This window comes from Bos indicus x Bos taurus, chromosome 11 (genome assembly GCF_003369695.1).
Source record: "Bos indicus x Bos taurus breed Angus x Brahman F1 hybrid chromosome 11, Bos_hybrid_MaternalHap_v2.0, whole genome shotgun sequence".
NCBI lineage: Eukaryota > Metazoa > Chordata > Mammalia > Artiodactyla > Bovidae > Bos > Bos indicus x Bos taurus.
The window spans coordinates 18,539,061-18,565,413 of NC_040086.1; the positions used below are offsets into that span (position 1 = coordinate 18,539,061).

Below are 26,353 nucleotides of genomic sequence, written 5' to 3' on the forward strand. Positions count from 1 at the left end.
CTACTACATAAAGGACCCACTACGTGGGACAGTTTCAATTAAAATAAAATAATCATCATAGAAATGTCCATTTTAGCCATTTTGTGGGCTTAAGCTTCTGGAAATAAGGTTAAAATTGTTATTCCATACTAAATCTTCTCCAAAACATACACATATATATAGAGAGAGAGATAGATTAGAATATTTTCTGACCATCCCTTCATCCTTATTTTAAAACTTCCTGAAGTTGTACCTCATGGATACAATTCTTAGGATCATTTTACCATTGGCTTCCAAACTAGGAATTCCATGCTGATGCATTTGATTATGGAAAACTTTTATCTGTGATATATCTTTCATACTTAATGGTCAGTTTCTAAAGAGAAATAAACCTGGGGGTTATTTTCAATTGGCTGCTAGCACAGTTAATTCAAATGTTCATTAGTCACCAACTGTGAGCATCACCGACTCCATGGACATCAATTTGAGCAGCTCTGGGAGATAACAAAGGACAAATGTGCTGCAGTCCATGGACTGCAAGAGTCAGACACAACTTAGCGACTGAACAACAACAAATGTACATATTGCTGTGGGCATTAAAAAGATACTTTCTGAGGATGGGGGTGAGGTTGGTAGAAGTGGTAAAAATAAAATAATTCAATATACAACATGACTAAGGGCCACTCAATAATTAATAATGTACCCTCAATTAATAATAAAGAATCCCTCATGGGATCCTTGCAATCATAAACTCTATGGTTTTACCTCATGTCCAAAGCTCACTTGAAGAAGGAGCTATTTATGAAGGAAATTTTTATAGTCTTTCCATTTTTCCTAGCACTTCAGGTTTTACCCTCAAATTAAGCTAATCCCTCAGAAAGGTCTACACTAGTCCTGAGTTATATTGGTTCTTGAGATGAGCCTTGGATAGAATTATGCCTGCCATTTACTGAGGAATGATGCTAAAGTCACACAGCTTTATATAATGTTGAGAATTTTTTCCACTGCCCTTAATGGACGTCCCATGTGAGCAGTTTAGTTTAGATTTTAATGTAATGAAATATTTCTCAGCAAAACTGATATGATTATTTTTCTTAGACATCAAACCTATGTTCCAGAACAACTTTTGTTTTTACATTGGTTGCCAACGTGAGCCCAATTTCTTGCTCATCTCTGCTGCTGCTGCTAAGTCATAACAGTCGTGTCTGACTCTGTGCGATCCCGTAGGCAGCAGCCCACCAGCCTCCTCTGTCCCTGGGATTCTCCAGGCAAGAATACTGGAGTGGGTTGCCATTTCCTTCTCCATGTTCATCTCTAGCAACTATGAAAAAACTCACATAATGTGAACACTTGTGCTTTTCTCATTCCTCTCATGTTCCAACCCCCCAGACTTAACTTCCCTCTGACTCCAATTCATATTCACCCTGGTCTTATCACTTTTCTCTCCCTCCAATAGCTCACTGCTTTGATATATGAGTTGGCCATAAGCAACTTAAGATGAGTTCTAGAAGAAGACAAAGAATAGATAATAAATTAAATTAATAAATAAGGGTCCAAATTCAGGCAAAGAATGGATGTCCTGAAGTATTCTAAGGACATTCTACATCACACCTGCCTAGCCAGCTACACCAGTCCTGAAGGCGTATGTTCTTCCCAAACCACAGTAAATAAGATCCTCTACAATACATGGTTGGTAGAATCTCCCTGACTCCATGGAATTAGAAACATTAGCCAGAAAGAAAACCCTTTTTCTCCCAAGGAAACTGGCAGAATCCCATAGAGCTCTTGGAGGTTACTGACCTCTGGCTTCACCACATCACTGCAGCAAGAAAACAAGTACATTTGTACCTGAGCTTATTCCAGGAAAGTTGCCATATACAATGTAGGTAGCAGATTATAAAGTCACTTGCTTAGTTTTCAGTTTGTTAAAGACAACTGAAAAGTTGGCAACTGAATTCAAGTCAGTTAATAGCTGACTAAGGCCAACTTTGCCATACAACTGTGTACTCAATCAGCTAATAATTAATAAAAAATTAAATAAGCAACAAATATTTGTAAACTAGCTGCTATAAGGACAAAATATGAATTAGTCGATGTTGAGAAGCTAGAAAGCATTGAAAATTCCTATGGCTGAGAAGTATGCAAGTAAGTGAGAAAGACTAAATTAATACTCAAAAGTCTATCAACCTAGATGTCCATTGACAGAAGAATGGATAAAGAAGTTGTAGTACATATATACAATGGGATATTACTCAGTCATAAAAAGGAATGAATGTGAGTCAGTTCTAGTGAGGTGGATGAACCTAGAGCCTGCTATAGGTCAGAAAAGAGTCAGAATAAGTCAGAAAAGAGAAAAAACAAATATTATATATTAACACATACATATGGAATCTAGGACAAAAGGTACTGATGAACCTATTTGCAGGGTAGGACTAGAGACCCAGATATAGAGAACAGATTGTAGACACAACAGGGGAAGGAGCGGGTGGGATGAATTGAGAGAGTAGCATTGAAACATACATTACCATATGTAAAATAGATAGCTAGTGGGAAGTTGCTATATAACACTGGGAGCTCAACCTGGTGCTTTGTGATGTCCTAGAGGGAAGGGATGGGGTAGGTGGTAGGAGGGAGGTCCAAGAGGGAGGGGACATATGTATACTTATGGCCGATTCACATTGTTGTATGGCAGAAACCAACATAACATTGTAAAACAATTATCCTCCAATTAAAAATAAATTTTAAAAATTAAAATAAGTCCCAATTCAGAAAAAAAATAGCCTAAACTTTGAAAAATGGTCTTCTGCAGATCTTAGAAAAGCAGCCTATCTTACCCAATTACGCAAGTCAAAATGACTTTTTACAAGCTAACCATTAAATTTTGGCTTTGAATGTCAAAAAAAAAAATTCATCGATATTATGCAGATAACCTATTCTCTAAATCCTATATAGGAAATACAAAGTGTTCCTACTGGAAGAGGCCACAAATTTTGAGATAATTCTCTCTAGATCATATTGGCAAGTGAACAGAAGAAGGAACAGAAGTATGAATGGTTAGGAAAAAAAGAATGAGCAAACAGTAAAAAATAATCAGGAATGATGCCAAATGTAAAACATTTGGACTGTCTCAATAAAGTTGGAATAAGAACAAAAACAAAACCACTTGGCCTGGCAATCTGTAGAATGGTGGAGAATAACACTAGGGAAGAACATTAGCACAGGCTGATAAATTTGTCCTTAACTTAGTGGAAAGGGAGACATCCTTGAACATTTCCAAAAAAGGGAGTGATGGCATCAGAGATTCCTTGACAGACAGAATCTAGAACCAAAATGAGGAATGGATTAGAGCTGGGGAGGAAGACATAGTTGAAAAAGAAGTAAGTAATCCTATTCTATTTAACACCTCCTTACTGAACAGCAAGTGTTGAATCTACTGATACATCGGTTACGTACGCTAAAGACAGAATCACACACAGAATTACTGCAACAACCTTTGGAATAATTTACTAGCGAGACTTAGCTTTACTGATATGCAACCATAAGGGATTCCTGGATAGAAAATCTATGATCACATCATAATTTAACTATCTCAATCACTTCAGTTTAAAAGAAATCAAAGAGAATGTCCAGCAGAGTCTCTGGATTTCTTTATTCTAGCAACTGAAGCAACAAGGGGTCTGGTTTTCTGAACATTATTGAGTAGAAATGCTTATTTCTGCAAATCTTGCCTTTGTTTTCAAAATTATAAGTGTATTGGTTCCCCTCTAACTCATTAAGTGCTTTTGTTCCATGGCTCCCATTTGAACAGCAGAAAAACCTTCAACAAGACAATTTCCATCACAACTGGGATCAATCTGAAATCTAAACTTAATGTAAAAAAATAATTTATTTCCTGCTTTTCAACTTCCTTTTCCTAGACACCAAAGGATAATTCTGTTAAAAATGCAATTAGCTGTGATCATCATGCATATCCAATTCAGCAAGTGTTTATTTAAAATCTTCTTTGGGCACACTGCTTTTTGAAAAGCTTTGCAGTTCCAAATGCATTTGAATGTGTTTGGCAAAGGGGTCACTTCTGGACATTGCTGCCCGTTTATATCTCCACATTATATACCCTTACATGCCCTTATCCCAAATTCTTCTGAAGCCAACCCTCTGACACCCTTTTCAGCTCAGGGTACTCTCATCACACAAATACAGGAAGGTAGATTTATGATGTTTCAAATTCCTCCAGTTGTTATGAAATGGTGAACTTCATTCATATTTTTGAAAACTTCTGAAAATCTCAAAGGATAAAATAAAAACCCTATTCCCACCTCATACACACAAAAATTGATCATATGTTGACATTCTAAATTTTTGTGTTTTCTAAAGAAATAAGTCAAGTTAACATCTCCTTAGTCTCTTACCCTCTGACCCCGTTTTCTTGCTCTGTCTCAGGAGCAATTCCAGCACTTTGCTATTAAACTTTCCAATCCATTATAATACTTTGATACATATATATACACCTTCCCTGGTGGCTCAATGACAAAGAGCCGGCCACTCAGTGGCAAAGTGGTGTGCCAATGCAGGAGACACAAGAGATGCGGGTTCAATCCCTCAGTTGGGAAGATCTCAATATAGTTGGGAGAAAGAAATGGCAACCCACTCCAGAATTCTTGCCTAGGAAATCCCATAGACAGAGGAGCCTGATGGACTACAGTTCATGAGGTCACAAAAGAGTCGTATATGACTTAGTGACTAAGCAATGACAACAACATCCATAAATAATACAAACTGCTATTTTGTGTTACTTTTCACATTTAAATAAATTGCATCATAAAATCATATTGTTCTGTAGTATTTCCACTTAGCATTATATTTTTGAGATCTATCAATATATAACCTCTTTGATTGTGTCCACTCTTTTTCACCACTGGATTGTGTTGCATTGTGTAAGCAAACACAATTGTATTTTTCTATTTGGATATTTCATTCTTTTTTTTCATGTGGGCTGTTTCCAATATTTTACTTTCATAAACAATGCTGAATGAGAAGTAGCTTTGAGCAAGCAGGTCTGCTTATGCAGTTGGAGAGTTATCTCTTTGGGGTTTAAAAATGAGATGTGTATGCACTGTTAGTTTTTTGGGAAACTGCCAAATTGCTCTCCGAAGTGGCTATATCATTTATACCCCTCTGATTATTTCAGTCTTTTTAATTTTTACCAATCTGGTGGTGAAAATTGTGACTAATTATTGTTTCCATTTGCATCCTCAAGATTACAAGCAAGGAAGGCCGAGTGAAATTCTCCAGGCTGTGACACATGGGGCAGGGGTGGCTGCTGGCCTTGGGTACAAGAGGTGACAGCACCGTCAGCAGCCTTGCCTTAGGGGTCTTATATTATGCTAGGGCTCCAAGCCACCACTTACAAGGCTCAGAGAAAGGCCTGAGTAAGGTCATCAGCTCCCCGCAAAAGGCCTGCAGTACACCATGCTTAGCAAGCCCTCCAGTGTTGCACAATAAAACAAAGCAAAATGCTCCTTGCTTCCTATGTAACATGGTAAAGAGCAGCCTAAGTGTGACAGAATGTTTATCCGAGAGTCACATTTTTTAAAGTAGAAACACTTTGTTCAAAGCAGTAAGGCCCACTGAGCGCCCCACTGAATGGGTGAGGTTTATAATTAGGGGTCTTATCATTGTCTTTCTCGAGTTCCTCCCTTCTTCCATTTTTCTATCCTCCTGAAAGCTCCTGAGTCCTCCTCCAACCTTAGTCTAGCAATTCATGGCAAAGTAATAAAGCACAAACTGGAAATCAGAAAATGTCAACTCTGGGCCCAGCACTGTTGATAAACTAACACAACACTTTGGGCAAATCATTTTTCTGCTGAGTCTTATCTTTCTTTTGGGAGGATGAAGTGATGCCAAAGGCCATAATCTAGGATTTAAAGCCTCTCACTTTCTAGCTTTCCCTTCAGAGGAACCAGAGATCAAATTGCCAATATTCACTGGATCATCGAAAAATGAGAGAGTTCCAGAAAAACATCTTTTTTATTTTTTTATTCATTTTAATTTTTTAATTTTATTTTATTTTTAAACTTTACAATATTGTATTAGTTTTGCCAAATATCAAAATGAATCTGCCACAGGTATACATGTGTTCCCCATCCTGAACCTTCCTCCCTCCTCCCTCCCCATACCATCCCTCTGGGTCATCACAGTGCACCAGCCCCAAGCATCCAGTATCGTGCATCGAACCTGGACTGGCAACTCGTTTCATACATGATATTATACATGTTTCAATGCCATTCTCCCAAATCTTCCCACCCTCTCCCTCTCCCACAGAGTCCATAAGACTGTTCTATACATCAGTGTCTCTTTTGCTGTCTCATACACAGGGTTCTTGTTACCATCTTTCTAAATTCCATATATATGTGTTAGTATACTATATTGGTGTTTGTCTTTCTGGCTTACTTCACTCTGTATAATAGGCTCCAGTTTCATCCACCTCATTAGAACTGATTCAAATGTATTCTTTTTAATGGCTGAGTAATACTCCATTGTGTATATGTACCACCGCTTTCTTATCCATTCATCTGCTGATGGACATCTAGGTTGCTTCCATGTCCTGGCTATTATAAACAGTGCTGCGATGAACATTGGGGTACATGTGTCTCTTTCAATTCTGGTTTCCTCAGTGTGTATGCCCAGCAGTGAGATTGCTGGATCATAAGGCAGTTCTATTTCCAGTTTTTTAAGGAATCTCCACACTGTTCTCCATAGTGGCTGTACTAGTTTGCATTCCCACCAGCAGTGTACGAGGGTTCCCTTTTCTCCACACCCTCTCCAGCATTTATTGCTTGTAGACTTTTGGATCGCAGCCATTCTGACTGGCGTGAAATGGTACCTCATAGTGGTTTTGATTTGCATTTCTCTGATAATGAGTGATGTTGAGCATCTTTTCATGTGTTTGTTAGCCATCTGTATGTCTTCTTTGGAGAAATGTCTATTTAGTTCTTTGGCCCATTTTTTGATTGGGTCATTTATTTTTCTGGAGTTGAGCTGTAGGAGTTGCTTGTATATTTTTGAGATTAGTTGTCTGTCAGTTGCTTCATTTGCTATTATTTTCTCCCATTCTGAAGGCTGCCTTTTCACCTTGCTAATAGTTTCCTTTGATGTGCAGAAGCTTTTAAGTTTAATTAGGTCCCATTTGTTTATTTTTGCTTTTATTTCCAATATTCTGGGAGGTGGGTCATAGAGGATCCTGCTGTGATGTATGTCAGAGAGTGTTTTGCCTATGTTCTCCTCTAGGAGTTTTATAGTTTCTGGTCTTATGTTGAGATCTTTAATCCATTTTGAGTTTATTTTTGTGTATGGTGTTAGAAAGTGCTCTAGTTTCATTCTTTTACAAGTGGTTGACCAGTTTTCCCAGCGCCACTTGTTAAAGAGATTGTCTTTAATCCATTGTATATTCTTGCCTCCTTTGTCAAAGATAAGGTGTCCATAGGTGCGTGGATTTATCTCTGGGCTTTCTATTTTGTTCCATTGATCTATATTTCTGTCTTTGTGCCAGTACCATACTGTCTTGATGACTGTGGCTTTGTAGTAGAGCCTGAAGTCAGGTAGATTGATTCCTCCAGTTCCATTCTTCTTTCTCAAGATAGCTTAGGCTATTCGAGGTTTTTTGTATTTCCATATAAATTGTGAAATTATTTGTTCTAGCTCTGTGAAGAATACCGTTGGTAGCTTGATAGGGATTGCATTGAATCTATAAATTGCTTTGGGTAGTATACTCATTTTCACTATATTGATTCTTCCAATCCATGAACATGGTATATTTCTCCATCTATTAGTGTCCTCTTTGATTTCTTTCACCAGTGTTTTATAGTTTACTATATATAGGTCTTTAGTTTCTTTAGGTAGATATATTCCTAAGTATTTTATTCTTTCCATTGCAATGGTGAATGGAATTGTTTCCTTAATTTCTCTTTCTGTTTTCTCATTATTAGTGTATAGGAATGCAAGGGATTTCTGTGTGTTGATTTTATATCCTGCAACTTTACTATAATCATTGATTAGTTCTAGTAATTTTCTGGTGGAGTCTTTAGGGTTTTCTATGTAGAGGATCATGTCATCTGCAAATAGTGAGAGTTTTACTTCTTTTTTTCCAATTTGGATTCCTTTTATTTCTTTTTCTGCTCTGATTGCTGTGGCCAAACATCTACTTCTGCTTTATTGACTATGCCAAAGCCTTTGACTGTATAAAGTGAAAGTGAAGTCACTCAGTCGTGCCTGACTCTTTGCAATCCCATGGACTGTAGCCTGTCTGGCTCCTCCATCCATGGGATTTTCCAGGCAAGAGTGCTGGAGTGGAATGCCATTTCCTTCTCCAGGGGATCTTCCCGACCCAGGAATCAAACCTGGGTCTCCCATATTGCAGGCAGACACTTTACCATCTGACCAACCTAAACAGCATATTTATTTGACTGTATGGATCACAACAAACTGTGGAAAATTCTTAAAGAGATGGGAATACCAGACCATCTGACCTGCCTCCTGAGAAATCTGTATGCAGGTCAAGAAGCAACAGTTAGAACCAGACATGGAACAATAGACTAGTTCCAAATCGGGAAAGGAGTACATCAAAGCTGTGTAATGTCACCCTGCTTATTTAACTTACATGCTGAGGACATCATGAGAAATGCTGGACTGGATGAAGCACAAGCTGGACTCAAGCTTGCCAGGACAAATATCAATAACCTCAGATACACAGATGACACAACCTTTATGGCAGAAAGCAAAGAAGAACTAAAGAGCCTCTTGATAAAAGTGAAAGAGAAGAGTGAAAAAGTTGGCTTAAAACTCAACATTCAGAAAACAAAGATCATGGCATCTGGTCCCACCATTTCATGGCAAATAGATGGAGAAACAATAGAAACAGTGACAGATTTTATTTTCATGGGCTCCAAAATCACCTCAGATGGTGACTACAGCCATGAAATTAAAAGACACTTGCTCCTCAAAAGAAAAGTTATGACAAACCTAGACAGCATATTAAAAAGCAGAGACATTACTTTGCCAACAAAGGTCCGTGTAGTCAAGGCTATGGTTTTTCCAGTGGTCATGTATGAATGTGAGAGTTGGACTATAAAGAAAGCTGAGCACCAAAGAATTGATGCTTTTGAACTGAGGTGTTGGAGAAGACTCTTGAGAGTCCCCTGGACTGCAAGGAGATCCAACCAGTCCATCCTAAAGGAAATCAGTGCTGAATATTCATTAGAAGCACTGACACTGAAGCTGAAGCTCCAATACTTTGGCCGCCCAATGCAAGGAACTGACTCATTAGAAAAGACTCTGATGCTGGGAAAGATTGAAGGCGGGAGGAGAAGGGGATGACAGAGGATGAGATGGTTGGATGGCATCACCGACTCGATGGATATGAGTTTGAGTAAACTCCGAGAGTTGGTGATAGACATGGAAGCCAGGCGTGCTGCACCCCATGGGGTCGCAAAGAGTCAGACGTGATTGAGCGACTGAACTGAACTGAACAGATCTCTACCCCATCCCTCTGTGTCTGTATCTCGGTGTCTCTGTGTCTGTCTCTGTCCCCATGTCTGTCTCTATCTCTGTCTCTCTGTCTCTCTCTCACACAAGCACACATACACCCTACCACTACAGACACTAAGAAATCACTGTTTCAATTTGCCTGTTTCATTTTATTAGCACATCCCACAGGAGGGGGATGACCCACCAAAGGCAGCAGAGCCAGAACTCCATCCAATTCAGCCAGTGCCTTTTCCCACCCCAAATCTGCTTTCTCCTGTCTTTAGAGCCAGGTCCCCTGCTCCTCCCTTGGTGTCAGTCTATCGACCTCATTGCTGATTCCTTTCTAAGGGAAGAAGGGTGAACTAGAGAAAAACCTCATCCATCCCCTCACCACCCAAAGTAGCTGGTGCTCCATCTGTCATTCGTTCTACAAGGAACCAGGCTAGGGGATTTCTACCAAGGGAATTTCACTTTCTATCAGGCTTCCAATGTTACACTTATGTGGCAATCAAACCATATCCAGAGGTCTCTCTGACCCAGTGAGCCAGGGAGAATACAAAATTCACCCAGGCATTACACAGACAATCCCTGAGAATATGTGTGTGATGTTAAAGCATGAATAGCATAGCAGATAGAATGGTTTCACGATCCCTGACTCTCGGTGTTCATGTCCTTGTAATAATCCTCTCCCTCTGATTGTGGACTGGTTACCTGTGACTTTATTCTAACCAGTGGAATATGGCAAAGATGATATGATTTAATTCCCAGGATTATATTATTCTGGACAAGACTCTATCTTGCTAAGCAACTTGCTCTACCTTGCTGCCTATGAAAAAGCAAGCTGCTTTAAGTCCTACAGCCACAAGTAAATTAATTATTCCAACAACCAGCATGAGCATGGAAGCAAGCCTTTTCTCAGTCAAGCCTCCTGATGAGAATGCAGCCCTGGTCGACACCTTGATCAAATCCTTGCAGAGGACTCAACTAAGCCGTGTTCAGACTCCTGACCTAAAAAAGCTGTGAGATAATACATATGTGTTGTTTTGATCTGCTTTGTATATGGTTACTTGATACACAGCATGTAAAACTAATGCAGGCAGGTATGCTTCATATGGTGTTTTACACATTCAGTACACGGGAGAACTATCTCGAATCGTATGTACAGAAAGAGAAATGTCTTCGTGAAACCAATTCTTTCTGCCCCATGACAACAGTTCGGGTCATGGCCTCTCTCCTCTGCTGAGGAGAAGAGAACCAGAACTCTCAGAGTTCTGACGTATCAGAACTCTGGATACGTAAGAGTATTAAGTCAGAGTAGCCAACGACAGACAAGCATCAAGGCTTTCCTGTCACCTTCAGCATCTGGGCTTCACAGCAGAGGTGAGTGGGAAAAAAATCAAAGTAGAGTATTTAAAGGGGCAAAGAACCAAAGCATGATTCTACCCTTCAAGCTAGAGAGACTCCAGTCACTAGTCCCCAGCTACTCTTTCCGATTCTGATGCAACTCAACCAAGTTGGGCTACTTCAGGTGAGTCCTTTCTGTAACTAGAATTGACAGAATATTCATTCTGGGCTACACGAGACCTGCATAATCCAGATTCTTTCCCATATTTCTACACTCCCGTTGTGACCTTCTTTTAGTGCTGGACTTCACCTTGCTTCCTCTTGCCGTGGGGCATTTGCACATGTTGGCTCCTGACACATTATTTCCTCCAATTTTCACATAGTTCATTCCTTCTTCAGATCTCAGCTTAGGTGACACTGCCACAGAGAAGCCTGTCCTTAACTTTGTGACTGAGCCTAATGCCTAACGACAGGCCCTCAGGGTATGATAACTCTCACCTCCTCGACATTTGTCACAGGCTAACTGTGCATTGGCCTCTTTGACTATTTGCTCAATGCAAGACTCCCCCACTAGCCTGTTTCTGAGCCACAAGGACAGAACTAGGACAAGTTTTGACTTTTTGTTGACTTGCCATTATCTTACCGGCACTGAGCCTTGAACATAGTATGTTTCAATAAAAATTCATTCAGTAAAGAGCTGACTAAAACATATCTGTCTAAAATAATTGAGGGGAAAAATGAGCCCTGGCCTGAGAGTCAGGACACCCGGTTGTGAACCAGCTTTGCACTCAATTTCAGCATGACATAGAGTGGGCCATTCCGATGCCTGTGAGTCTTCGTACCCCTGACTCGCTGAGAGCATCGTCAGCGCTACTGGTTGCTTGTTACTGACTGTGCTTTTTCACTTTGCCTCTTCAAGGAAGCAATAATGGGAAGACCTTTGAAATCCTGCTTCATTTCCTCAGAGCTCCAAAATTCTCAACAAAAAATTCTCAAAAGGAGTACAGGCTGCATGTAAACCAGAGAGTCCATTGGGGTCGGAAGTTAAAAGGTCATATTGTGTGGAATGGTCCTCATAGTCATCTGGGAACAATAACTGAAACATATAAATTACAGAACAGAGATGGCTGGCTGCTGTATCCATGGAAACAGATGTTGGCTTGGCCAAAGTGCTTTATAATGATTATGATTAATCATCCTTGAAATCACTGTTATTTATTGGTGTATAACTGATGGAACCATGTTGGAAGGGCTGTATTGTACAGTTTTACAAATTTCCTGTTGCCAGAGTTAGCACTCTGGTCATAAAATAGTAAAAATGTGCTTGAAAATATTCTTATTAAAATCAGAACAGGAAAATATAATGGCCATAGCTCTGAATAATAGTCAATAAAAAACATTGTGCCAACTCAAGTCACTAATGTTCAAATTATGCTTTCTTCCATGCTTCATATAAACTTAGTGTTAAAAAGCACTTCAATAAGTGACAACATTTCTTTTGTATGTTTTTCCTAAACACTGTTCACAACTCTGCTTTATCTGTATTTAAGTCAGAACTATTTGTTGTTGTTGTTCAGTCAGTCACGTCTGACTCTTTGCGATCCCAAGGACTGCAGCATACAAGCCTTCCCTGTCCATCAGCAAATCCTGGAGCTTGCTCAAACTCATGTCCATTGAGTTGGTGATGCCATCCAACCATCTCGTCCTCTGTCATCCCCTTCTCCTTCTGCATTCAATCTTTTCCAGCATTAAGGTCTTTTCTAATTAGTCAAATCTTCACATCAGGTGGGAAAAGTGTTGGAGCTTCAACTTCAACATCAGTTTCTACAATGAATATTCAGGATTGATTTCCTTTAGGATTGACTGGTTTGATCTCCTTGCAGTCCAAGGGACTCTCAAGATTCTTCTCCAACACCACAGTTCAAAAGCATCAGTTCTTTGGCGCTCAGCCTTCTTCTCACAAAAATCTGGAAAAAGTTATGGTTCATTTATTGTTGCCCTTCCTTTAGCCAATCTTCCTTGTCACTAATATTTTTCCACCTTTATTTTCTGTTCAGATAAACTGAAGTTTGTACCTCCACCACTTAAGTGTGATTTTTTTTAATCTGGTCACATGCATGATTGAAGCATGACCAAAGTATGGAAACAGTCTTCATATAAACTCTTTTTCAGCTGAAGATAGGGGGTACTTTATGGAGACAGGGGGCATCTGGTTCTTTCAGAGCCATCTCAGCTTCCTTCTATCCTCCCATCACTGCCCATCCCCACCCTGATCTATAAGTCAACAGGCACCTAACAAAACATGCACAACATTACTCTCCCTCACATGAGACAGAGAAATACCAAGGGATGTGGCAACAGCCCACCGTGGGCTTGGGTGTATTCCTAGTGCATGTTTTCTCAGAACAGATCCAACTCCTCGGATACATATGGCATTGTTTTCAGTGGAAACAGAAACAGAGGGCTGAGAGAGAGGCCAGAGCCTCAGGTGCTGTTGATACAAGTCTTTCCTAAGCATATCCACGAAGCTACTACCGTATCATTCTTGATCTAGTGCCACAAATAAACAGCAACCCCTGGGCCCTGGGCTATGTTCTCTGAACAGCACCAGGATTGTTCTGCACAATGCTCTGATTGTCTGTGGGGCAGGGCAGCTGGAGAGCAATGGAGTGGGTGCTGAAAGTCTGCTCCAGCAGCCATGCTAGGAGATGTTCCAAGCACCAGGTGTGTTAGCCACTGTCGATGTGCAGAAAGGCCCTGAGATGTGAGTCACGGTCACCTCAAACCTCCTGTCCTACTCTATCCTATAGACCCAGAAAATGACCTAGAATGCTTTGTACACCTGCAAAGGACAAGGCAAATGTGTACACAGGAAATTAATGAACAAACAATGCAAAAAAAATTTGAAAGGAAGCAATATTTATACCTATTCTCCAGCAATTTTGGCTGGAGAGTCTTTATATAATACATCACAGAAGGGCAAACATGAAGCTCATATACTGTTTAAATGGGCACAAAAGCAGGGCTTCCCCAGAGGCTTGTGGAACTTCTGTATCTTCAATCCAGAGAACCGAGAGCTACATCAAAAGTTTCCAACTCTCTGCACATTACAGAATGGAGAATTACCATTCTTTATTTTTAATTGCCTCTGGAAGACTCCATGATCTTATTTTAAAATATATTCCATAGATTATTATAAAATGTAATAAAGAGAAGCAACTATTTGTTATGATCTATCCCAATGTTCTTTACCTGGGGATTATTTTGCTCAATGGGACACTTGTTATAATGTCTAGAGACATGTTTTATTGTCACAACTGGTGAGGCAGGCAGGAGTTACCGATGTTTAGTGGGTAGAGGTCAGGGATCCTACTAAACCCCTCTACAAGGCACAGGACACTGCCACATAACAAAAAACTATCCAGCCCAAACTGTCAATAGTGCCAAGTTTGAAAAACCCTTATCTAGACAAATAGCCAGTATGACTAAATTATTCCTCTCTGAAAGATTCATCATTTGAATAATTGGACTAATCATTAAAGGTGTCTCTGTATAGAATGCCTTGGTTTCAGACCACTGCATTAATTTCATTGAAGGATAATACTGGTAAGCATTCAAGTAAAATTAACAATTTCAAATTGCCTACCATGCAGGCACACTCTGCCTTTACAAGGGGTACTATTTGAGAGGTGAGTAGTCACAGGCCTGTAAAACACTAAATAGGTGTTGTAGAGAAGGAAGTAATCCATTCGACTTGGGCATCAGGGAAAATTTAATATAAGATGACTTTGAACTCTCAAGCAAATTGTGCCTTACTTTCTAATGCTATAATTTGGCCATAGTTTTGAACTCTTGATTTAAATTATACCAGGCACTCTTCTAAATACATTCATTATTTCATCACATTCTCAAAAAAATCCTATGAAGTAGGAACTACTATTCTCATCTAACAGATGAGATAGCATTCTAGTAGGGACTTGACCATCTCCAGAGTGAGTGTGCATCACTGCAGAGCCATGTAATCTCTTAGGAATATGGCTAAGTGATCTGAACCAGGGATATCACCTCCCAATGACTGTCCCCTGACCTCTGCAGGGAGGGGTTCCTGGTGTTTAAGGTCCTCACATCACCAGCATTCATTATTCTATCACCAACAGGACAATTATTTCACAAAACAATCATTCTGGGGTAGGCTCCAAACTGTGGAGGGAAAACGCCTTCAAGTAATCACTTGAATGGTAACATTTGAATAGCTATCAGTATATTAACTCTAAAAGGAATTTTACCTTAGTCTATATTCCCCAAATGGGTTAAAAGTTAAGTCCCTGTCATTGCCTCCCCAAGTTCAAATCAATTTTATCCCGATTGAGGCTCAAATTCACTGCTCTGTGACAACCTAGAGGGGTAGGATGGGGTGGGAGGTGGGAGGGACGTTCAAGAGGGAGGGGACATGCTGGCCAATGGCCGATTCATGTTGATGGATAGCAGGAACCAACACAATACTGTAAAGCAATTATCCTTCAATTATAAGTAAATATATTTTTTAATCACCTATTAAAAATAATTTCATCCTGACTGTACAAATATAGTCTAAATATTGCATTTCATTTATTCACTCATTCAACAAATATGTACTGATCATCTATCACATTCTGGTAAATGGGTTGAATACCTGGGATATAGCAGTAATCAACTAGACAAAAATTCCTTAACCTCATGGAACTAATCAATGAAAATGACACTTTGATATTAGAAGATTCCTAGGTAAAGAAAGTAGCCATAATGTTTCTTGTCTGTATTTAAATTATTGCCATCATTATTCAACTGAATTTCCAATTTACACTTAATCTTACCTTAAAATGTTTAGTGTTTCCCCATGTTGTTTCTCAAATAGATGTAGGCAGGATCTCTGGAAGGGATAATTAATGAAAAATGTCATCACCTAACTCTTTCTGAAATATTTAAATAAAAAAGGAAGATGTATTAAGCTAAAAGATACCAATACAATTTTCTTATCTCAATGTGCTTTATTTTCTGAGTGCTTCTAGGTTTCTTTCCAGTGTATAGCAACTGAAATATTTCCACAAATTTATTTCTGAAATAAAATATATCAGGCTGAGAGATTTTAAGAGCAATTCCATTTTTATATCATGCATCTCTTTTCCATATTCTAGTTTAGAGAGCTCAGTTGAGCAGGTTTGCTACATCATTTTTACTGTAATAACGAAGATTTTTATCAGATCCCTTGACAAAACCATTCACTTTACCTTTGTATGTCTGTCCATGTTGCTCCCTACATCTGAAAATCCCCATTTTGTCTCCACTAACCAATCTGCAACCATCCTTCATAACCTTATTTGATATTATCTTGCTTATGTATATGTGCTTATTTTCATATTTTTCTCTATTCTTGAAAAGATTTGAAACAGCCTATAAAATGACACACAGGAGATGTAATAGCAACAGTTAAAAGTAAGGCAAGAGAAGAAAGTAAAACCAGAGAGGAGCTGAAACACAGCAAGGAATGAGTTTAAAAATGCATATCACCGCAACTTGCACATGTGCAATAGGTGAACATAAATCTAGCCCTAAATTTTCTGGCAGCCAACATGAAAAGAGAAACCTCATCAGTCACTCAATTCAGTGTCCATGCCAAATTTCCCAACAAAGTGTAATTGTTCTTGGTGCTCAGAACAGTCAGAAACTTTCCTGGGGATCTTCAAAATAGATGGTGTAATTAGCAATCATTATAACTTTGTTACCATTCATACAACAAGATACACAGGACTGCTTATTAAAATGAGTCTTGACGCAAGCCCAGTGGTACATGCACAGACACAACACAGAGAAAAGCTGCCCTTCTGAGAAGTAGAAAGAGAAGGCAGGGATGGCCGACCCAACAAAAGAGTGTTCCAGACTCACTGATCAGTTTTGACTCAGGAATTTAATTTAGAGTTTCAGGAGGTGGATGAACTTGGCAGTCCTCTCTAAATGTTGTTCCTCCCAGCTTTTGATTAATGTTGTGTGGTGACAGCAAACGCATCGAGAGAAGCATTCTGTGTGCCATTGAGTCATCCTCTGGTATCCAAGCAGAGCCCAGAGCTGGGGCTAGAGTTCGTATCCTTTCCAGAAGGTGGGGACTCTGCAGACTTGCCATCAAGACAAATGTCTGATGCACAGCCAGGCCACTTGCCCTCCAAAAAGGTGAGCAGAGGAAGCGCTAGCAAGGCAGGCCAGGATGATTCCCAGAAAATTCTTCTGAACCCATTGTAGAGCCAGATGAACAGGCAGATGATGTCCCAGTTCCATTAGCATGGACAAAATAGCATTAGTCTGAATTAGTTGAAGATAACCAGACTCCCATTTCAGGCAAAATAAAACATGCACAAAGCCCTGAAAGCATTTTTAGCTTTGAGCAGACTACTTCTGTGTGTTCCATGACAAACCATTATGAAATGCACATCTAGGAAATAGAAACAAGTTGTAGGGGATTATTATTTATTTATAAATCCGCAAAAAGATAAGACTATCCAGCAAAGACAGTAACTTGTTTGGAAAGAGAAAAAAGAAGAAAAGGCCAAGTGGCCTTTCTTTTGGACAATAATTGGCCAGTGGGGTCAGAGGCTTGTTCAGGCCACTCCTTATTTGAAATAATAGAGCTTTAATATTCATGTAAGAGTGTTTGCTTGTTTTCTCTATAGCCAAGAGAGAGGGGGGTTGAAGTCAGCCTAACCGGATCATTATGAGCCAAGTTTTAAAGAAGGAAAAACTAAATACAATCCTTTATAATCCCAAAAGCTATCGTCTGCCATGTTGAAAGACTGTTCCTATTGGCTCTGATCTGAGCAGAACCATAATAGGGGAAGTTTTATAAAATTGCTCTTGTACTCAGAGCAGGCAGAAACTTTCCCTGAGATCTTCAAAATAGATGGTATAATTAGCAATCATTATAACTTTGTTACCACTCATACAACAAGATACACAGGACTGCTTATTAAAATGAGTCTTGACACAGGCTAGTGGTACACACACAGCCACAATACAGAGAGGCTCTGTCTACACTGAGCTATTCAAACAGCCAAATCTTATATACAAGGATAAAGAGCAAGGGATTTTCAATAAGTGCACCAACAATTCAATATCTCTAACATATCTATTTATCTAGGAGAGACTGAAGAGGTTAGCGGTGGTCTTTAAAGGAATAAACTTTGCTTAATGTTTACTGTTCCACATATAAAGCATTAGTCTATGAAAACTAAACTCTTAATTTGATAATAAAATACCTGGCATACAGTTTAGGGCTATTGTCCAATAAAGGATAGCTATAACTTATTAAGCAGTGACAGATTTTATTTTCTTGGGCTCCAAAAATCACTGTAGATGGTGACAGCAGCCATGAAATTAAAAGATGCTTGCTCCTGGGGAAAAAAAGCTATGACAAACCTAGAAAGCATATTAAAAAGCAGAGACATCACTTTGCCCGCAAATGGTTTTTCCAGTAGTCACATACGGATGTGAGAGTTGGACCATAAAGAAGGCTGAATGCTGAAGAATTGGTGCTTTCGAATTGTTGTGCTAGAGAAGACCTTGAGAGTCTCTTGAATTGCAAGATCAAACCCGTCAGTCCTAAAGGAAATCATCCCTGAATATTCATCTGAAGGATTGTTGCTGAAGCAGAAGCTCTAATACTTTGGCCACCTGATGTGAAGAGCCAACTCACTGGAAAACCCCTGATTCTGGGAAAGATCGAAGGCAAAAGGAGAAGGAGACGGCAGAGGATGAAAAGGTTAGATACCATCACTGACTCAGCGGACATGAATTTGAGCAAACTCTGGGAGATAGTGGAGGACAGAGGAGCCTTGTGTGCTCCAGTCCACGGGGGTGCAGAGAATCAGATACAACTTAGCGACTGAACAATAACAAAACATAATTTAGGACAGGAAATACAATCCTCTTAGAGTACAAAATAAACTATACTGTTCATCCAATCAAGTGAAGCTGTACCTATAGCATAAATAATGGTGGAAAAGTTGAGGAGAAAGGCCCTTGAATATCTTTGGAGGAAAAAAATTACTTCCCTAGAATCTAACTATACATTATTTAGTACAGTAGCCTAACACAGATTCTGATGTGAACTGTTTTTTAAGTAGTGATAAAATTTGAAATAAGTTTTCAACTGTATGAAGTTCTAATCTGTCACGTGAGATTTTTAGTACATGTGATAGCTCATTAATCTCCCTGTGGAGGTTTTAAGTTGTTCTACTCTCTATATGCAGAAAGTGGATCCCCTCTTGAGAGTTTAAATAGTTCTCAACTAATAGGATGCCACATCAAATATCTGAAAACCACTTTCAACCTGTTCCCTAGACCTGCCATAACAAAGTAAATTTGTTACCTCAGCAATGTCCCTATCTACAAATAAGGTCATATTCTGAGATACTGGGGGTTACAATTTCAACACATCTTTTCAAGGGAACACAATTCAACCCACGATACAGTCCTAACGTATTCTAACTTATACAGTCCTGAACTTATTCTACAGAATTGAAGGCTCTTTAAAACTGGCAGCTTTAAGCAGTAATGAGGATACCTTGCCCATCCAACTGTAAGTGACCATGTACCTAAAGAAGTGACCTTTCTATTCCTCATCATGAGAAAGGGACACCTCTCTTATTGTTTGAGGAGCCACAACATAAGCCATGGAGTGTGTCTTTCTGTTGTTCTCCACTGATGAGAGGCTGTACAGATTGGTGGTTGATTGCGCAGAGCCCGGGGCCCCACTGCCTGGGTTCAAACTCTAGCACCACCACCTCTAGCTGTGGGACCTTAGACAAGTCTTTTACTGTCTCTGGTCTGCAGTTAACTAGCCTGTACATGGAGATAATAATAGAACTTCCTCATGGAGATGTTTTGAGATTCAAATGAGCCAATATGTATGAAATGCTTAGAACAGGGCCAAGCACCCAAGGAGCACTATTTTAATGTTAGATATTTTAAGCTGTTTCAAAGTTAAATATTTAAAATAAATGTATTATTTTTCAATATGAGGAATAAAATGTTCACGTCTCAATAGAAAACTATCAAGGAAGCTAGGTTTCCCACAAGAACCCCCTTTATGACCCTCATTCCATATTCTCTCTACCTAGTTGTAATTTCTTTTATTTTTAATGTCTTTTCTCCATTAATAATCATGTACCAAGAAGCCTCTCAGTCTAGTTTTGGCTCCACTTTGATCACTCTGTCATGTCGCTCGATTTCACCAATGTATCAATAATAGAAGGCAATTGCTTCTTGGATAACATCTTCATCTCTGGACAACTGACCTCCTCCAGGTAACTATAGACAAGTTCCATGTTTTCCATTTCTTCTACATCCTATAAAACTCAGAACAATATAAAGAATATAAGCAGGTTCTGGATAAACCCCAAATGGTTGAAAGGTAAATACAAAGTAAACCAAGACACTAAGAAGAGGATCCTTTATTGCAGACTAGTTTGCATATCTAAAGATCATTGCTGTGAACCATTTTTGTTCACAAATGCTCAGAAAACTCCAGCAAAGGCATAGAGTACAAAACCTAAGAAGAGATTACAGCTGGGAAGAATTGGCTTCAGGCCTAACATTGCTTTATCATGGTTCTGGCAGGTAATCAATAGGAAATTCTGTTGCATAGACATAAATCATAATTGAGTTTTCATCAGTCTTGTGCCAAGTGTGTGCCTGTATGAAATCCAGGATCTCAGTGCCAAGGTGCCTTATCAGTCCATATGCAAATATGCCTTTTGATGAAATCAAAGAATAGCAGAATTCAGAGGAGACTGCACCTCGTGCTGCCAAAGTCAGGTAGACATTTAACTCTTCATATTGGCCAGTGACTAAAAACTGCCTGTGAAGGGGGAGGCATTTCTCATGCAATGCTGCTCTTTAAATGCTCAAGGGTATTCAGAAATGGGAAAAAAAAAAAATCAACTCACAATGTTTATTCCCCCTAAGATAGTATTCAAAAAAATCTCTTACCAAAATCCCTAAAAACTTAATCAAAATTTATTAAAAGACCACTAACTAATACTAAAAATAAGTTTTATATACAGTTTTCTCAAGGCAAAATGGAAAAAAATAGTATTAGCAACTATCTCCTCTAAATGTCAAAAAGAAGACAAAATTTCCAGACTTTCATCCCTCTCTCAAAGATAACACATCTAAAACTCAAGATGGTTTAAATTGAAAAGCTTTAAATCTATGTTCATTTATTTTGAGAGTTGATGGCTAGATTAAATCAAGCTTATAGATTTATAACAATCTGAACTTTTAAAATTCTTTCACCTTCAAGCATACCCTTTTTTTGTTTAGATCAACCACCAGAACTTTTTTTTAAGACACTAAGGACTAACTATCCGAGATAATATTTTACCTAGATATTTGCTCAACAATTCAAACTGCTTCCCATTGCTTACAACATACACACAGAGAAAGAGATTTTCTAGACCAGCACTTCAGTACAGTAGCCACTATCCATATGTAGCTATATAAATTTAAATCATTCAAACATAATTAAAATTAAAAATTTAGTTCTGCGCTCATACTGGCTACATTTCAAGAGCTGAATACCACATGTGCCTAGCAGCTACAGTATCCTATGACATAAGTATAGAACATTTCTATCATCACAGAAAGTTCTATTGGACACTGCTGCAAGTCTGTACCATGCTTCTTACATCCAGAAAGATCTGCGCTTTGTATCATGACAGAGGGAAAGGCCCCTTTTCTCTCTGCATTCTGCAGAGAATCCAGATCTCACTACAGCCACATCTGTTATGAAGAGTGTCCAAAGAAAGGGCCACTATTTCCCACCCTGAGCCCACATGCATATGGGAAGAACTAAGAGGCCTCTCCTCCCAGCATGGGAGAGGAAAAGCCTATCAAATTTGCTCTGGGGAAATACAGATGCAGGATGTCAGCAAGATGGCAGAGTAGGAGATTCAAGCCCTCATACTCCCAAAGAAACATCAATTTTAGTCACCGTTCATGGACAGGAATACCCCTGTGGGAACCTGGAAGTCCAGGGGAGAATTTAGAGCACTTCCTTTGAGGATAAAATAAACAAACAAACAAGGATAGAGGCACTGAAGAATAGAAGAGTTTCACATTCCCTGTGTCAACCATCCTCCACAGCTTCACAGCTCAATGCCAGGAGAGACTCCTCAACCCATGATTTTACCCACAAGGAAAAGTAAGAGCAGAATGAGCACCCATCTTCCCCAGCCTAGTGGGACATAGGCCCCAAAGCCCACTTCTGCCTTACCCTATCCAGAGCATCGAGGGGATCCGCCTGGCCGAATGGTCTTGGGGGGAGTAGGAGCAGGGCAAAAGGGCTGGGGTCACAGAAACCACTGTGCAGATCTCAAAAACTGACCACAGACCCTAGAGGCTGGCCCCCAAACCCCATCAGACACCCCACTGGCAGCCACCCCCCAAACTGGATGGCATGTGGCCCAGCAGGCTACTTGTATCCTCCCAAGACGGTGCACGTGAGCCTCCACAGACCGTGTATGGGAGCCTCTGCATAGGGCATTACAAACCCTTGCAGATAGCACACGGATATCCCAGGTTGGCTTGACGTTACAGGACTGGGAGAAAGTGTACAACCCTGAATACTCTTCAGAGCACAGACCTGGGGTAAATAACAAAACCAACCCACAGCATGAGAAAAAAATATTTGTTAAATCATATGCAGTGTGTGTGCTGGAGAAGACTCTTGAGATCAAAGAGATCAAACCAGTCAATCCTAAAGGAAATCAAACCTGAATATTCACTGGAAGGACTGATGATGAGGCTGAAAATCCACTACCTTGGTCATCTGATGCGAGGAGTCAACTCATTGGAGAAAATCCTGATGCTAGGAAAGATTGAGGACAAAAGAAGAGGGCGACAGAGAATGAAACGGTTGGATGGTATCACCAAATCAATGGCCATAAGTTTGAGCAAACTCTGAGAGATAGTGAAGGACAGGGAAGCCTGGTGTGCTGTGGTCCATGAGATTGCAGAGTCTGACACAACTTAGCGATTGAACAACAATACAGTATATGACAAGGGATATATTCAGCACCCATAAAGAATTCTTAGAGCTCAACAGTAAAGCGACTTATAACCTGAATGAAAATGGAGAGAATATTTGAACAGTCATTGCTCAAAAAAAAGTAACCAATAGCAAGTGAAAACATGCTCAACATGGTTACCCGTAGTGACATTCACTTGAAAAACAACGAGAAACCACTGAGCACTCACTGAGATGGCTATCATAAAAAGACAGAGCATCAGAAGTGTTGACAAGGTTTCCCCATGAAGCAGGGTGTGTTGACCCATGGCAGAGCACACTTGCTTCTGAGGGAGAGGCATTCCCGGTACAGACCAAGGAGAAAGTGCAAGTCTGTGCGAGATTGCATTATAAATGCCCACCTGAGTGTTCTCAACTTTGTCAGCATGAAGAAGGGAAGAAGGGTATTTCTGGACTCTCTGATGCTTTCGTGCCTTATCACCTGGGGCCCCAAAGAGCTACAGAATCCACAAACTTTTTAATCTCTCTAAAGAGGATGATGTCCACCACTGTGTTGTGAGGAAGCCCCTAAACAAAGAAGAAACTTACAACCAAAGACCCAACATTCACCGTCTTGTTACGCCATGTTATGCAATGTAAACATTGGTGTATCGCTCTGGAGAAACAGCACATCAAGCAAAATAAGAAAGAGGCTGCAGAACATGCTAAACTTTTGGCCAAGAGAATGAAGGTAGCCAAAGAGAAAGACGGGGAACAGATTGCCAAGAGATGGAGAATGTCTTCTCTGAGAACTTCTGAGTACAGTCAAAAATGAGATGTTCTAAGAGTAATAAATTGTTGTTTCTTCACTAAGTTGTGTCTTTGCAACTCCATGGACTGTAGCCCACCAGGCTCCTCTGTCCATGGCATTTTCCAGGCAAGAAGACTGGAGTGAGTTGCCATGCCCTCCCCCTGGGGATCTTCCCAACCCAGGGATTGAACATGGGTCTCCTGCACTGGCACGTAGATTCTTTACCACTGAGCCACCCATAACAAATAAATAAAATCAGATAAAAACCAAAAACAGAGTGTATAATGAAAAAATATCTCTAGATAATTTTCTGCTTCTTCAATTTACAGTGTAATATGGGGTGATTAATAAACTTGCTATATTCATGGAACACAGGAGTTATTAAATTAATGTCACATTAAAAAACCAGATAAGAGGTAGCATACTTATTAACATGGAAAGCCATTTCACTGTTACATAAATAACTACTTTATAAACACTTACAAATATGTTTTCCATGCAATGAAAAGAAGTGAAAGTATTAGTCACTCAGTCACGTCCAACTCTTTATGACCCCATTTACTATGGCCCCCCAGGCTCCTCTGTCCATGGAATTCTCCAGGCAAGAATACTGGAGTGGGTAGTGATTCCTTTCTCCAGAGGATCTTCCTGACCCAGAGGTTGAATCCAGGTCTCTTACATTGCTGGCAGATTCTTTACCATCTGAGCCTGTAATGCAGGAGACCAGGTTTGATCTCCTGGCAGGCTACAGTCCATGGGGTTGTGACATGACTGAGCAACTAACACTTTTCATGTAACATCACCAGAGAAATCCTGTCTCACAGAGAAAAATCAGAATGTTTAAAATTACCAAAAGCTTTGAAGTCCAGTGCCAGGTACAGCATAAGTGTCCAATTAATATTTATAGACTGATGGGGGGGAGGGAATATTTATGTATAAATAAGAATATTGACTATAGGAATACACAGATGATTTTTTCACACAGTATTTCAATACCATGTTCAGTTTGGAGCCTGAAACTTAAGTGAATAGAGAACTTGGAATAGTTCCAGAGAAAAGCAATGAAAATGATTAAAGACTTGGAAAATGGGGCCTATAAATCATGAGTACAGGAACTGGGGCTTATTTAACCTGAAAGAAAAAGCTACATGACTGCACCAGATTCTTATATCTGAAAGTGAAAGATGGGTGAGATTTGCCATCACCCGTCCATACAGCGCTGCAAGCAGAAATCCAGAAGTGGCAAAGATATTTTCCAAGTATTAGTATTATTTCTGTGAACCTCTGTCTCTTTTCTTGTGGTTTTTAAAACAACCAACAGCGGCCCTGGGACAAGCTGGGTGTGCATTGGTTAAACCCACAAACATGTATCTAGTGCCACCGTGGGCCAGGTGCCTTGCTGGGCATTACGGAGAGACAAGAGTAGGGTAATGTGTGACTCCTAACCTCAGGAGTGTGGAGGATTAGTCCAGGAGACAACCGTGTAAAGACGGTTGCTGGATGTCAGGGAATCTCCTCTACAGATGATACACAGTGTCTCTAAGAAAGGCACAGGAAAGTTCACTTGGGAGGCTGGGGTAAAAAAAAAAAAAAAAGAGTTTCTTTACCAGGGTCTTAATGCTGCAAATGAGTTTGTTGAGCAGAAGTAGGCAGGAGAGCACTTAGGACATTCTGTGTGAACAGACATCAAGCACAGGAAAATCCAGGCATGTGAGATGGACACGTGAGAGCTTGAACCAGTCAGGAGGGCCGGAGCAGATAAGGGAAATGTTATCACATCCAATTTGCAGATAAAGAAACTGAGGGTCAGTGTTCTCAGTGATTTGGGCAAGGTTATCAGCAATCAAGATCAGAGTTGGGACTTGAACTCACAAGTCCTGATCTCCAGTTGTTACTCCTTTAGCAATTCTAAGGTGCCATGGTGTGTCAGATAAATATTTCTTTCCATTAGAGCTGAAATTATTATCAACAAAAAATTCATCTTGTTGAGTAATTTGAGGGGGAGATGATGTCATCATGGTCATATGGTGCAAAGTCACTGGATTCTGTGTACACACACACACACACACACACGTTATTTATAAATAGAGTTTCATCTAGCCAAAATGTCATTTACTAATGAATAATGCATCTCCGCTTCATTTGTTCAGTTATACCCCACATAGTAAAGATGAGAGATGTGAACTAGAATTAAATTATTTTCAATTTTTTATTTTAAACTGAAACAAAATGTACCACATACCTGAGCTGCAGGAAGACAGCTTTCTATTATCACTCCTGCTGCAGCCTCACATCTTCTCTTTTCCTCATGTTTTTAATGAAAATCTTCAGTCAATCTAACAATAATCAAAAAATGATTCTGGATCAACATACATAAAATGTGGGGAAAGAAGCAGCTTGCTGGAGTCCAGGCAAATCACAAAATAAAACAGAAGTCATTGGCGAGTTAGAGATTTAGTTTATTTGATCTGTTTTCTCTATAATTGGAAGCTAGCAAAATCCTGGATATTAAGTTTTGGATATTAAGAATATAGAATTCCTGAATCTGAATGTTTCTGTCTCCATAATTGACTGATAATGAAGGAAAAGTGCACTTCCTGTTCTCTTTAGTCTTTGTGTACAGACACAAGGACCTAACTGCAGATAAAAGGCTGCTGAAGAAG

General features: G+C 39.7%; 1 pseudogene; it reads left to right on the forward strand.

Annotated features, from left to right (window-relative positions):
* The window catches only part of LOC113900695, a 105,106-nt pseudogene extending 81,392 nt beyond the window's left edge, over positions 1-23,714 (forward strand).
* The last annotated feature ends 2,639 nt before the right edge of the window (positions 23,715-26,353 follow it).